Raw genomic sequence first — 13,154 nt, 5'->3', positions numbered from 1 at the left:
ATGAACGTGAATGTTGGAACAATTACATAATCGCGGGTGTGTTGGCGCCGTTTCGCCCGCCGGGCTCGCGGAGAAAAACGATCCAACGTGACTTGCCAGCTCTCGGCCTCGCTCGCCGATGCTTCTCGCCGAATGATAAAGTTATTGTTTCCCCTCTAGCATCGACAATATTCCCGATTCGGTACGGTAGCGAATCGAAGTGCTCGATGAACAGCAGCCATGTCAAACTGATTACACACGATACATCCTATAATAATCGCATCATTTCCGAAGCGGCTGCGCTATTATTCAGCTCGAGCGCGTGCCGGCTGCACGCATTGAGCATCCTGCACCGTCATACGCGCGTTCTCGGCCTAAATGCGCACTGTTACGCTCGAACGGCAGTCGGAAACAAGGCCAGTGAATCCAGGAGCTGATTTATTCTTCCATTTCCCATTCTCCCTCTCCGCCCTTTGTCTCTTTCTCTCTTTACTAACCTAGTTTTTTTTCATTTTTCTTCTCTCTCTCTCTCTCTCTCTCTGTCTCTCACTCCTTTTCTGACGTGAGTGCAATAAGATCGTTCGTCGCCGAGATACGTTCGCTCGTGTAAATCGCAATTGCGATTCAGCAGGCTGCAACGTAGTTTTATTTCACGGCGACTGATTTTTCGGGATGACGAGCGAGCAAAGACGCGTGCGTTCGAGTGTATTTCAGTTTCGTGGCACTTTGTTTCCTTTGACGACGTACCGAAACGCGTCGCCGGCAAGTTTACCTTTAATATAGAGCGTTTAATATTTCTCTCGCGATCCTCGGCGAGCGAGCATTTTTCGAAGTGCGTCGCGATTGAATTTCGCGCGGGTTGCGTTTCAGTGGCTCGCATGAAGTAATCTCGCAGCGGCAGCGGTGCGAAATTAATTAACCACGGCTTCGCAGCGAAAGGTTCGCACTTGGTTTTGGCAATGTACAATGTCATTTTGTGCACAATGTATAATGAACAATGAATTTATGTGTAACGTGCAACGTGCAATGAATTTTTTGAAATTAATTACTTAATTAATTACGTGTACTATTTCATCGGAGACACCTTCGATTCAACTGAAAGTGTCGTTTAACCTCGTTGCTTATTATTATTATTTCGTTCCTTCATTTGAACACTTGCGCTGGCTACTCGTTCGCGGACCATAACCGAACCGTATATTCGTCGCTCTCTTTTACTTTGGAACTCGTCGGTATGACATCACTGGATGGAAATGATTAAAAAGTAAAATAAACTTATGATTTGTTTCGCCTGGGTTACATTTAAATATACTTAAACACTGAGAAAAATGTTGCAATTTGAGACAAAAAAATTCTCGACGTGCGTGGCACGTCATTCCATCTCAAGAAGTTAATATTTCCGATTTCTTTCTTCTTTTTTTTTTTTTTTTTTTTATTCGTATTATCTTTTGGAGATTTTTATGCAAATTGATACTTTTATGGACGCGAACTGAAGAAACAGGAAATTATTGAATGGAGATTTGTTTTTTAAATTAAATTAGATTAAAAATTGTACCTAGTATTGCATTCTTTATACATTCGTGAGAAACTTGAAGGAGCGTTTGTTATAGTTTTTAATCAGTGAGACATATTTTCACTACGAGTTGAACCATAACTTGGCAACTAAGTTTCATATCTGAATCGATTCGTGTTTTACGATCGCGGCGCTCTGTCGTTCCCATTATCGCGCAACACGTTCGCGATATAATTACAGCGTTCGAAGTATCGACACGTGCCCGTCAAATTGTCCCTCTTATTTGTAACTCGTTAAACGGCGAGCCGTTTGCAAATCTATTCGGGACGAGCTGGGCGAGCGAGGAAACAAAGAACCACGCGATGAATTTTCATCGACGAGTGAATTATCTACCTAAATTATCGGCTGCCCGATAAATTACTTGGCGGCGTCGATTCATTATGCTATCTCTGTTGTTACGTTCACAGGCCGATGATAAGCGGCAACTTTTCAACGAAGTGGGGGGAGGGAGCCAGCTCGAGCTCGAGCTCGAGTCGCATCCAGCAGCGGCTAGCTATTTTTCATGGTATTGACACCGTGCCAGCCGATGGAGGCGCGAAGTGTCGGGCTTTAACGTGATTGTTTCCCTCGTCGGGGCCCCGCCACGGTTTACTGATGTCACCGCGGTCGCGAGATCCATACGCATAATTGCATTGACGTGCCGCGCGTTTCGAACATTTACAATGTCACCGGCGGAGAATGAATATTGGCCGCGGCTGGCGTTCCGATGAAATTTACAATCCGCCGCGTTCCACCACCCGAACATATAGCCCCACCCCCTCAACCCCTGTTTCGCATCGGAAGAAACGAAACCGACAGACGAGAATGACTGTTGCCACGACGAATGACACGGCTCCGCTTCGTTATCGTTTCGACAGTTTCGCGTCGATGATCCTCCCGAGAATCCAGATTCTTTTTAATTTACGGAGTTTTACGTACGTGTAATCTCGATTCCCGTCGGGAAAGAAACAAACGATTTATTTTCCCCGTCTGTTTATTTGTTTATTTGCAAAGTAGCGGTATAAAAAGTTTCAATCGTTCGAAGAAACAATAGTAGTGCACGTTCCTGCTCAAAATTTTGGAACAACAGTTGCCTCATTTTTGGGTGAATCGTGCTTCTCTTTTCTATTGCAGATTCTTCCGAAAGATACGAATAACTTGATATACGAAAATCAGACGTTTATTTCTGAAATCTCTAAATGTCGATTTTAATTTACGGAACGATTCGTCTTGAAATATGATCTTGAAATTAAAGTGTAGGAATTACGTTAGATTGTAAACGATTTATCGATATTATATCAAACGGTGTGTTGACGGGTAGCGCGAAAAATAACTTTCTTTTGCGATCTTTACGCGTTAATCCAATAATACCGTAAAATTGAACAATTTAATAAAACGGAGAAACATCACTCGAAAGTGTATTGATCTCATTTTAATTCCATATTTCCGGTAACACCGAGCCCACCTTTACAAAAGGGAAATTGCACGTCGAATTGAATATCGTTGCGTAAAAATCCGACGAAAATTCGCACATGCAAAGATACGAGAATCGAACGATAGAATTGTTATTTACTCCCGTGGAAATTATGGTGGAGCACGGATGCTCGAAATAATCAAACAAAATCCTTCTGTTGGCAATAATTCTCTGGTAAAACGGCCCGCAATAAAAGGTATAATTCATGCGAGGAACGAAAATAAAAAAAAAAAAAAAAGAATAAAAGAATCACAATTTATACACGGCTACAAGTGCCGTGTGCCGTGCTTGAATTATGCAATCTCGTTCGGCCGATTTAAATAATTTCCATTTTATTTCAGTCGACGAAAACAAGCTCGATTTTAGTAAGGGAGAGTTGCGTTAATAAGCGTGGTATTATCATGTTGTGCCGATTATTATTGTGGATATTAATTATATCGTTCTTGTTATCTCCTCTCCGTCGAGCGAGATCCCTTTCGAGAAAGAAGCCTCTTCCGATTTCACGGAAACACGCTGCTAGCCAAATATTTAGAATAATTTCGCAAGTTTGGAGAGATTGTTGTCGGGCTAATCCAGTATGGCCAGGTCCCCGGATGTATAATCTGACGAACAAGCAACACGTGTTATTTCTACATTTGCTTGGTAATTAATATCGTTCACGGAATTAGGGGTTAGGTTGGCCATGAAACACTCTCGGGAGGTTTCTCGTTTCTACGTTGAAGTTACAATACAGTCAGAAAGCCAACGAATTTCGTTTTTATTGCGCGTTCTACGTACGCGTTTATCATTTTTATCTACGTCCGCCTCCGTTACCCTCTCGCGAGACACACTCGAATTTACGCGTTTTCATCTTGTAGTTTTTTGCACGATGTTTTACGCATGGCCGGCCATTATTTATTATTCGTTAGCCGGGCGAGCTTGAACCGAGGTTAAATACTACCCTGCGTTTTCTTCCCTGCGTATTTTTCTTTACGACCCTTCAAGCATCACGCTTCCTCGAAATCCCTCGCGTCGCATCCCGTTGATTAATTGTTTCGAAAAAGTATACGCGAATTATTAACCATTTGCATAGAGATTCAATTTAATTAATTCTGAATGAATGAATTCGAGCGTTTTCTCGTTTCTCCGTTGGAAAGAGCTCGATGGATTCTCGTAGCAAACGTTATGAATATAACATAAATAGATTCAATAGACAAAAATACGAAAATGAAAACGTCTAGAGCAATCGATAGAGAAACTTTTATACCGCGGCAAGCGTACTAGTGTTGCAGAAATCATTTTGATAAAAGAGCGAGTAAAAGTAAGTGTGGCCTGCAAAGTCTCCCGGATAGTATTCGAATATAAAGTATCAAAAATCGACCAAAAAAAATCGTGATAACGTTCAACGTCCAATTTGCACGAAGTCTTCAGCCTTGTAAGTGTCAGACGGTTTCCCAAGCGCCCTCCAACTTGCTCGACTACATCCTGCTGGATCATTTAAGGTTTCCGTAAGCAATCCTTACCCTTCTCGCAAACCCAATCCAAACCACGGCATCTTAATCAATTAACCTGCTCCCTTGCCGCAATCCCCTTCGACCAGAGCCAAACAACCCAGAAAGAAAAGCAAGAAAAAAGACAGAAGTGAAAAGGAGAGAGAAAGAGAAAGAACATTATCCAACGTCTCTAACCGGGAACGAAGAGATGGCGTAAAGCCGACGAATATTTCACTGTTGGCCGATCGAGAGTCCTCCAGTTTCCCTTCCCGGTCCGTTTTTTCCCCTCTCGCAGCCAATAAGACAAAGGCTAACGGGGCGGCGGTAAACGGTCCGCAATATCCGTTGGCTCTGTTCCGAAATAAAGCGATATTTTCTCAGGACGGAGAACCTCTTCATCCACGGAACAAGGCTCGTTCCCACGGGCTCGCGCACTCCTCTCCTACGTACGTATCTCCGCGCGTCCTCTTTGCGAAACTGTTACGGCTTCGTGCGTCGTACGCTCGGCCGATCCGCGGACGAAATTTAATACATCGCGGCGGAACGCTTCTCCGTAGCTTGCCACTAGCTCCTCCTATCCTCCACCTTCTCTCGTCCTGTTCTTCTCATTCCTCGCCGTCGACGTGAAACAGACCACCGGTATTTTCTTTCCTTTTTTTTTTCTTTTTTTTTTTTAATTGTTGCGAGCAACGGGTGTAGAGTTACGCGGATGGCTCCGTTTCCGCCGCGGACTCCCGCGCCACGCGTGTTCGACGTGATGACTGGCGTTCTCGGATCACGTCCAGCGGTCGAGGATTTCTCCGTCGGAACCGGTCCGCTCAATTTGGCAAAAGCGTTCGAACTACCGGACGTGTGCACGTTCGCGCTCTCTCTTGATATTTGCTGGGAAAAACGCACGGGTTGGTCTGTGATCCTGACGAATTTCGGTCGCACGAATTCTGGTTCCAATGGAGGAAGACGCAGTACTCAGAAATTGTAAAAGATATCAATTTTCAGGATGAACAGTTCGATTAATTCATATAAATGGCGCGTCATTTTGTTCTTTTCTTAATTCATGTTTACATCAGATGATATTTATTCTACTGTTCATTTAATTCACTCGCGCTGGCAATTGATTGCGGACCATGACGAGTGGACCAAACCGTATACAATAATTCGTTGCTTTCTTTTCCTTTCGAATTCGTCGTGTATGATATCACTGGATAAAAATGATTGAGAAGTAATAAATTGATTATTTGTTTTGGGTTATTATACTTAAAACTGAGAAAATATTGCAACTTTGGGACAAAAAATGGCACGTCATTCCAGCTCAAGAGGTTAAATTAACGCACGCGTGAATAGTTGGAAATACAACTTTATTTTCACCAGTAGCTATAGTATTTTCAGAATAGATATTACCACGAGGTTAAATATTTTTTTGAGGAGCAATTATTAATTTATTACCAGCGTTACCTTGTCATTGGTAATTGAGGATTCGTGTGAACCTTCGTTCATCAGATATCTATTCTACTGTTCATTCAACCACTCGTGCTGGCAACTGATTGCGGACCATAACGAGTGACCAAGTCGTATATAATAATTCGTTGCTTTCTTTTCCTTTCAAACTCGTCGTGTATGATATCACTGGATAAAAATGATTGAGAAGTAATAAATTGATTATTTGCTTTGGGTTATTATATTTAAATATACTTAAAACTGAGAAAATATTGCAACTTTGGGACAAAAAAATGGCACGTCATTCCAGCTCAAGAGGTTAAATTAACGCACGCGTGAATAGTTGGAAATACAACTTTATTTTCACCAGTAGCTATAGTATTTTTAGAATAGGTATTACCACGAGGTTAAATATTTTTTTGAGGAGCAATTATTAATTTATTACCAGCGTTACCTTGTCATTGGTAATTGAGGATTCGTGTGAAGAGCTGCTTAATCATCTGTGGTAGTACGATTGCGCAGTTTGTCCGAACAGACAACAGTGGAGTGAAGACTAAATTTCGATTAAACTGTGAATTCCTTCTTTCATTGTTCGTCTTTCTTTGTCGAGATCTAACTTGCAGGCTACATCGACGTAGACGCACATTTGAAAAAGGTTGAGAGTATGCTCGATAACTGGGTTAAATTCAAATTAAAGCTGCTCAGTGCTTTGCATCGTGAATTGCTAATTCTTTGCATCGTATTTTTCAAGGATGACATGCGAAGTACTATTACAGCGGCCAGCAATAAATACGTGGTATTACAATAGAATCGATATATTCGCGAGGCCGAGCAGTTGCAAAGGCTTGATACATTTCTCCAATTAGTGATCGAGAACCAAATTGATTCACCGTTGGCATATTCATAGCTACTTGAGCGAAAGAACTACTTTCGGTGAAAATGTCGATACCACTATCGACACGATTCCTAATACCGAGTTCTCCAATTATTGGCATGCTAATTTGCTAATTTGTCGATTACGTTGGTTTTTCAATGTAACGAGGGCACAACTATACGTATTGTAGACAGGACGTACGTATCTCTTTATTACACGTTCTTTTACGATTCTGGATGAAAAATCCCATGAACATTTAAATATTGTTTCATTGTTATCTTTGATATTGTTTCGATAGTTGCCAGTTGAACAATTCGTGACATGTCAACATCCGAATTTCTTGGTATCATTTCGTGATCTGTTAAGGCGCACGTTTCATTTATACGCTGGACCAAGCCGGAAATTGAGTACATTATAATTAAAACTTATCGGTAGGTTTACCGGATATTTAACCCATTTCGAGCGAAGAGGACTACCAAACCGAAATATCGATTAATTAAAGGGCTGATGAATTCTATTCTAGGAAAATTTCTTAACTCTAGTATGTTACGATACGCGATTAGTAGCCCATTTTCATAAAAATTCGACAATTAATCTCGATAAAATGAGCTGAATGATATACTTGTGATACACTCTGAGGCAAGAAGATACTCTCTTTTTCTTTGTATTATGCATAGTTGAGAGAATGCGCATCAATGTCCTTAAGCATGGATTATCCACGTGTATTACGTCGATTATCATTGTCGAGGAATCTTTCAGAAATACAGAAACGAAAATTTAAATATTGTAAACTAGAGAGATTATCACATCCTCGTCAATATCCTTGGGCATAGATTATCCTGCCACGTGTAGTACGTCGAATGTTATTACCGAGAGACACAATTTCTGGGAAATGCAAAAACGAAAATGTAAATATCGTCCGTAGCCTCGAGGCGAGCAGGCTCCAACAAGTTCGAGTATTTACTGTCCTCAGTCGCACGAGAGCTATCGGTAGCGTAACATTCGTGCGAAATACGGTCGGTGAAGCGCGTAATAAGTGAATAAATTTGTAAAAATTGGTCGCGAGAGAAAGTTAAATCGAAGTGAAAAACACGCGACATTTAAATTACACGACAGGACATTATTCCGTGACAAAAGTGGCCAAGTTTGTTAACAAAAAGTCGTAAAGTGATAACAAACTCGCTGAAAGGTTCCGATAATTATAAAAAAAAGAAGAAGCTCTGGACAATCGCAGTGTTTAACAGCTCGCGTTATAATTCAAGCTCGACTTGAGAGACAAATTGCAAAAGAAACTAGAGTTACGACAAATGTTAGGGATGTCCGACGTCTTTCGAAGAATCGTGAACATTTGAAACGACGAAAATTTCAACGAGAGTTTTAGTTAAAGCAAGCTATGCCGCGTGCAATTTGCAGTGAAACGTATTTGTGTGAATAAGAAATGGCGAAGAGTCATATTTATGATGAAAAGAGGTCCAATTCAGACGGACTTGATGGCCTCCGTTACTACTATCGTGATTTACGAAAGGAGCAACAACTTCCGAGTCGTCGACCCATGGAAAGCGGTATAATGATTTGAGGAGGTGTTGGTTGCGACAGTTGGAGGCTACGGTAAGTTGAAAATAAAATTTATTACAGGGAAATTAAATAATGAAAAGTATATTGAAATTATTGACGAACAAATTAGCCCGCGTGCGATACAAAATATATCATATTGTCGGAAATAAGTACGTTTTTCAACATGATAACGCGTGCACATCGCGAAAGCAGTAAACGATGAAATTCAAACAAAACGAAATATCATCATATCTCTATTTTTTTTTTTTTTTAATAACACAAAAAGTTTAATTTATGTTACTTATACATGTTGATAAGAGCACTACAAAAATGTATATAAGAAAGATTTTGTATCACTTGTTTAGTAAAAAGAAATGTAATAATTTAATAACTTTTTGTACTACCTTTCTGTCTCAGGGTGTAAGTTCATTGCGAATATTATATTTTATAAGTAAGATCGCTGTTCAAGTAATTCCAATCGAATCGTTTAAACGTCATTTGATTAATTAACAGAGGTATGAAACGTTCGAGGTATACTTCCGAACGTTGTCGAACAAAACAACTTGAGGTAACGCAGTAACTTCAAAGCTTCGAGCTTGTCACGATAAATTTATCATATTTTCGATTGAAGAAAATCATTCCAACGCAGTTAGCCTCGTTGTCTCTAATTACACTGAATAATTGAACGTTCGAGCGTTCCAATCTCGTCATTGTCGAAAGAGGACGTTGGTGTACTATTTATGAAGCCGTGATTATTTTATAAACGAGATAGAGGCAGAGAGAGAGAGAGAGAAAGTTGATTGTGTCCTAAATTTCGTTTATCGACGAACGAGAGAATATAGATAGAAACGACGTAGCGATTACGGTTTCTTTTTTTTTTTCGCAGGTCACGTGAATCAACAACTGAATGAAAGTCATTCTAGCTGACGAAATTTCGGTAGTTTTCTAATTGCGTTCGGTACCGCGAGTTTTGTTGCTGTTACAGTTAGGCGGTAGCGTGGGTAAATTTCGCCACCGGTGTAATTATGTTTGCGTGGCGGTAACTTCGATGCTTTTGAAAAAGCAATCCACTCGTGAGAGGTGGTATCGTTAATCCACGTGGCTGGAAAAGTTCGTGAAATTTCCCGAAATTGCCAGAAAACAAAGCCTTTCATCAACGTTTTATTCGATTCGCTTTGTTCTGTTCCGAGAATTTTATGACTCTTCTTTTTTTTTTTTTAATACTGTTACACATTTTTAATTAAGCTCGAACAATATAATTAAAGGGGTGACTGACGTAATTTTCGTCCTTCTGCTTCACTTTCGACTTTAATTTTGAAAATAATTTTTCACGAAGATTTAAATACCATTTGACGTCAAATATCGGGACCCAAATGATCTCACCCAATCGCGAGAGAGATCTGAACGAAATCACGCTGGAAACTTCGTCGTCATTAATCTCGGAAAATTGATCGAGTTACGGAGAGTTCTATTAAAACTATAGAACGACAAAATCACGGAACTGAAACACTTTAATTCCATTTACATCTTTAGGCAAGTTATTTTCATTATTTAATTAGTTTAGCCGGCTGGCTACGAAGACGAGACGTATCTAAATCCTTTGTATCCCCGTTAATACACCGGAATTCTGGAATGTGATAACATAAGGTCCGTGGCATTGTCAAAACTATCGCGCCTCGTACTCCAACTCTTTTAAATTAAAAATTTTTCGTTCCTTCGGAGCCATGAAATTTTAAACTTCTAAGATGGTTGGGGTTCATTTAGTTCAGCTCGTCAACCAGTTGTTGGTACTTGTAAGCTGGAAGAAATGAAAGTTGAATAATGAACGTGCTTTGTACGAACTCCATTCTTAATGAACTTCTTTTGTATGAACTCCATTTATTTGAACGAAGATGTAGCTAGTGATCAATTAAACGAACTCCTGCGAAATGATTGAATTCGCTTATCTGAATTGAAAGTCGCAGATAATGAAGTGAATCAGTTTTCTATTATATTACAATCTGCTCAATTATGTTAACTATTTCTTTATGTAAACAAAGCTTATCATATAACATTTCAAGTATCATCAATTTGCAAATACGACGCGTCTCAAAATTTATCCACCAAAGTTATCTCTAAAATTAAGAACAAAAAAGTTGTTGATTGTAATTAATTGCAAAGACTGAAGTGAGTTTCAACTCACGTAGATGTTTCATGTTCATTATTTTTCAGCTACTGCTGTTACTACCCTATCAAACTGTACGAACGACTTTTTTTTTTTAAATAAATATGGAAATAACAAAATATAGAACCTAGTGACAAAAATGTAACGATGTCGCTGAACAAGCGAGTTCGTTAAACATATTCTGACAAGAGTGAATGAAAAAAAAAAAAAGCCAATATCTCGTATCAATCTAAATGCCACAGCAGTGTCGTAGCTCTGCAGTTATTTCCGGAAAGTAGATTTCGAAGTAGCACTTACCGAGAGCGATTTACTTACCGGAACGTCGTGTCGCCGAAGTATCGCGACAGTATCGATAAACGTTGAATCGGCGCGGCACAGTTGGCCTGGTACTGATACAAGTTCTCGCGGCACGAACGCGGAAGAATTGACCAAGAGGAAGAGAGAAAGACGGCGCGTCCGAATGGGAGCGGAAGAGCGGAGGATGCTGACCCAGTTCGGTCCGCGAGAATGCCGCGGCAACGCGGAGATAAAGGCGACAAAAAATTGCGGACTTGGCGAACTTCTCAGCCGGTCGCGATATTAAGCCGCTTATCGCCAAGAGTAACCCCATTGTCAGCCAGATCCGATTTAAAACATCTACGTGTTCAAACACAATAATTCATTCGCGGGAAATTAATCAATCCCCTCCCGTGCGGATCGCGAGATTCGGAGAAACGTCCGACCGGTGAAATATTAATGAAAATCTTTTGTCGCTCCGGGGATCCGCCGGTTCGATCGGTTCGCCTCGATTTTTCCTCCTGTCCCGCTCGATCCGAATTTGTTAATGTTATCGCGGACCAGTTAAAGGACACCATTCGGGAGATTTCACCGATATTCTCATTTGTGAATTATCGGATCGTAAAAAAACGAATATTTAATGACGCGCTATTGGTAATTTTATAAAAATTAAAATTAAATTAAAAATTAAAATCTTGGTGATTTAACTGACCATCAAACGTGGCTTTCTACGCAACGTAAATTTAAAACTTGATAAATAGTGAAATCGATCAGTCTATTAAAAATTGAATCGACTAAAACTCAACAAACAGACAAATAGTTTGTATAATTGTAGTTCATGCAGTAGAAGACTGCTGGTTCTTTCCAATACGTAACAGTGATTTTTCAAATAAAAAAATAAATAAATTAAATTAATGAAATTCCATAGTCTTCATAATTGAAACAAATCTGAACTAACTGCTCTAGTTACATAATCCAAAGGTATTGGTTAAGAATTAAGCGAGAATTGTTATTTATCGATTGAAAATATTATAGAATATTTCCTTACTTCCATACCTTCGAGATAGACGAATAAAATTCTTAATGAAACACGTTTCAAAAATGTCTTCAAAGCACGGGTGTTCCTCGACGAATGCAGAAGGCTGCACGTATCTCGAAATGAACCCGTTAAAATGTTCTAATACCACACTTTCGCTTGGCAACTGGTAAAATTACCTCCGCAAGCGGTAGTTAAGTAACAATCGTCCACGGTAAATTACATCGTGGGTTATCCTATCCCCGCAATCGAGATCCGCGTAGCCTACAATTTCGCAACCCCCTTTTTTCCCTAGCACCCCATATATCCTTGGCAGCGAGACGATCAATCAGCGGACGATCGATCCGTCTGCCGCCGCAAGGACAAAGAATTATAGGAATTCAGTGGCGTGTCGCGTGTTTCCAAGCTTCTCTTTCTCTCTTTCTCCCCCTTCCCCTCGGACAATGAACACCAGCCATTCGCGACAGTTTCGGTTCTTATACTTTCCCAGAAGAAACGAGCGTTTGTCCATGTCGTTCTTCGTCGCGACGTATGAGACTATTCTACACGCACGAGTAGTCTCGCATACGAGACTATTCCACGCTACATTCTTCGTTGACCTTCACCTTCTTTGTCATGGAGTATCTGTCAGAGAAATAATCGAACAGGTAATTTTTTTTTTTGAAGAGAAAGTTTCGTCCGTCGTGAGAGTGAAAATCTAAAACCGACTTTTGTTCTATTCTATCGTAAAATTTATTTATGCAAAAATACTTAGACTGAAGCCAAGCGGCGATTATATGCGAGAGTAAAATTCCTCAGAATATTAATCCTGACATACTTACGTTTTCGCTCTTGGAATATCTCTTCTCTCTTTTTTTTCGAGCAAAAGAACTACTTCCTGCTTTTCATACATTTCTTCAAATAAGAATATTACATTTTTTATCTTCAAATATAATTAATTGGAATTTTAACATACGTGGAGGAATATTGTCATTTTAGTCAAGAACGTCGTTCTAGCCCCTAATTTTTGAGTGTATTGATCAATTCAAATGTAATTAATCGGAAGTTTAACGTGAAAGAATATTATCGTAAATAAAATATTTATTTAACCTCTTACGCTGGAATGACGTGCCACGCACGTCAAGAATTTTTTCGTCCCAAATTGCAACATTCTCTCAGTTTTAAGTATATTTAAATGTAACCCAGAAATAAGTTCACTACTTCTTAATAATTTCTGTCCAGTGATATCATACCGACGAGTTCAAAAGGAAAAGAAAGCGACAAATTATTGTATACGGTTCGGTCACTCTTTATGGTTCGCGAACCAGTTACCAGCGCAAGGGAACGTCGTGTTGCAACATGC

Source organism: Frieseomelitta varia, unplaced genomic scaffold (genome assembly GCF_011392965.1).
Source record: "Frieseomelitta varia isolate USP_RPSP 00005682 unplaced genomic scaffold, Fvar_1.2 scaffold_402, whole genome shotgun sequence".
In the NCBI taxonomy this organism is placed as follows: Eukaryota; Metazoa; Arthropoda; class Insecta; order Hymenoptera; family Apidae; genus Frieseomelitta; species Frieseomelitta varia.
The sequence above is the reverse complement of the archived record's forward strand: the minus strand, read 5'-3'. Positions refer to the sequence as shown.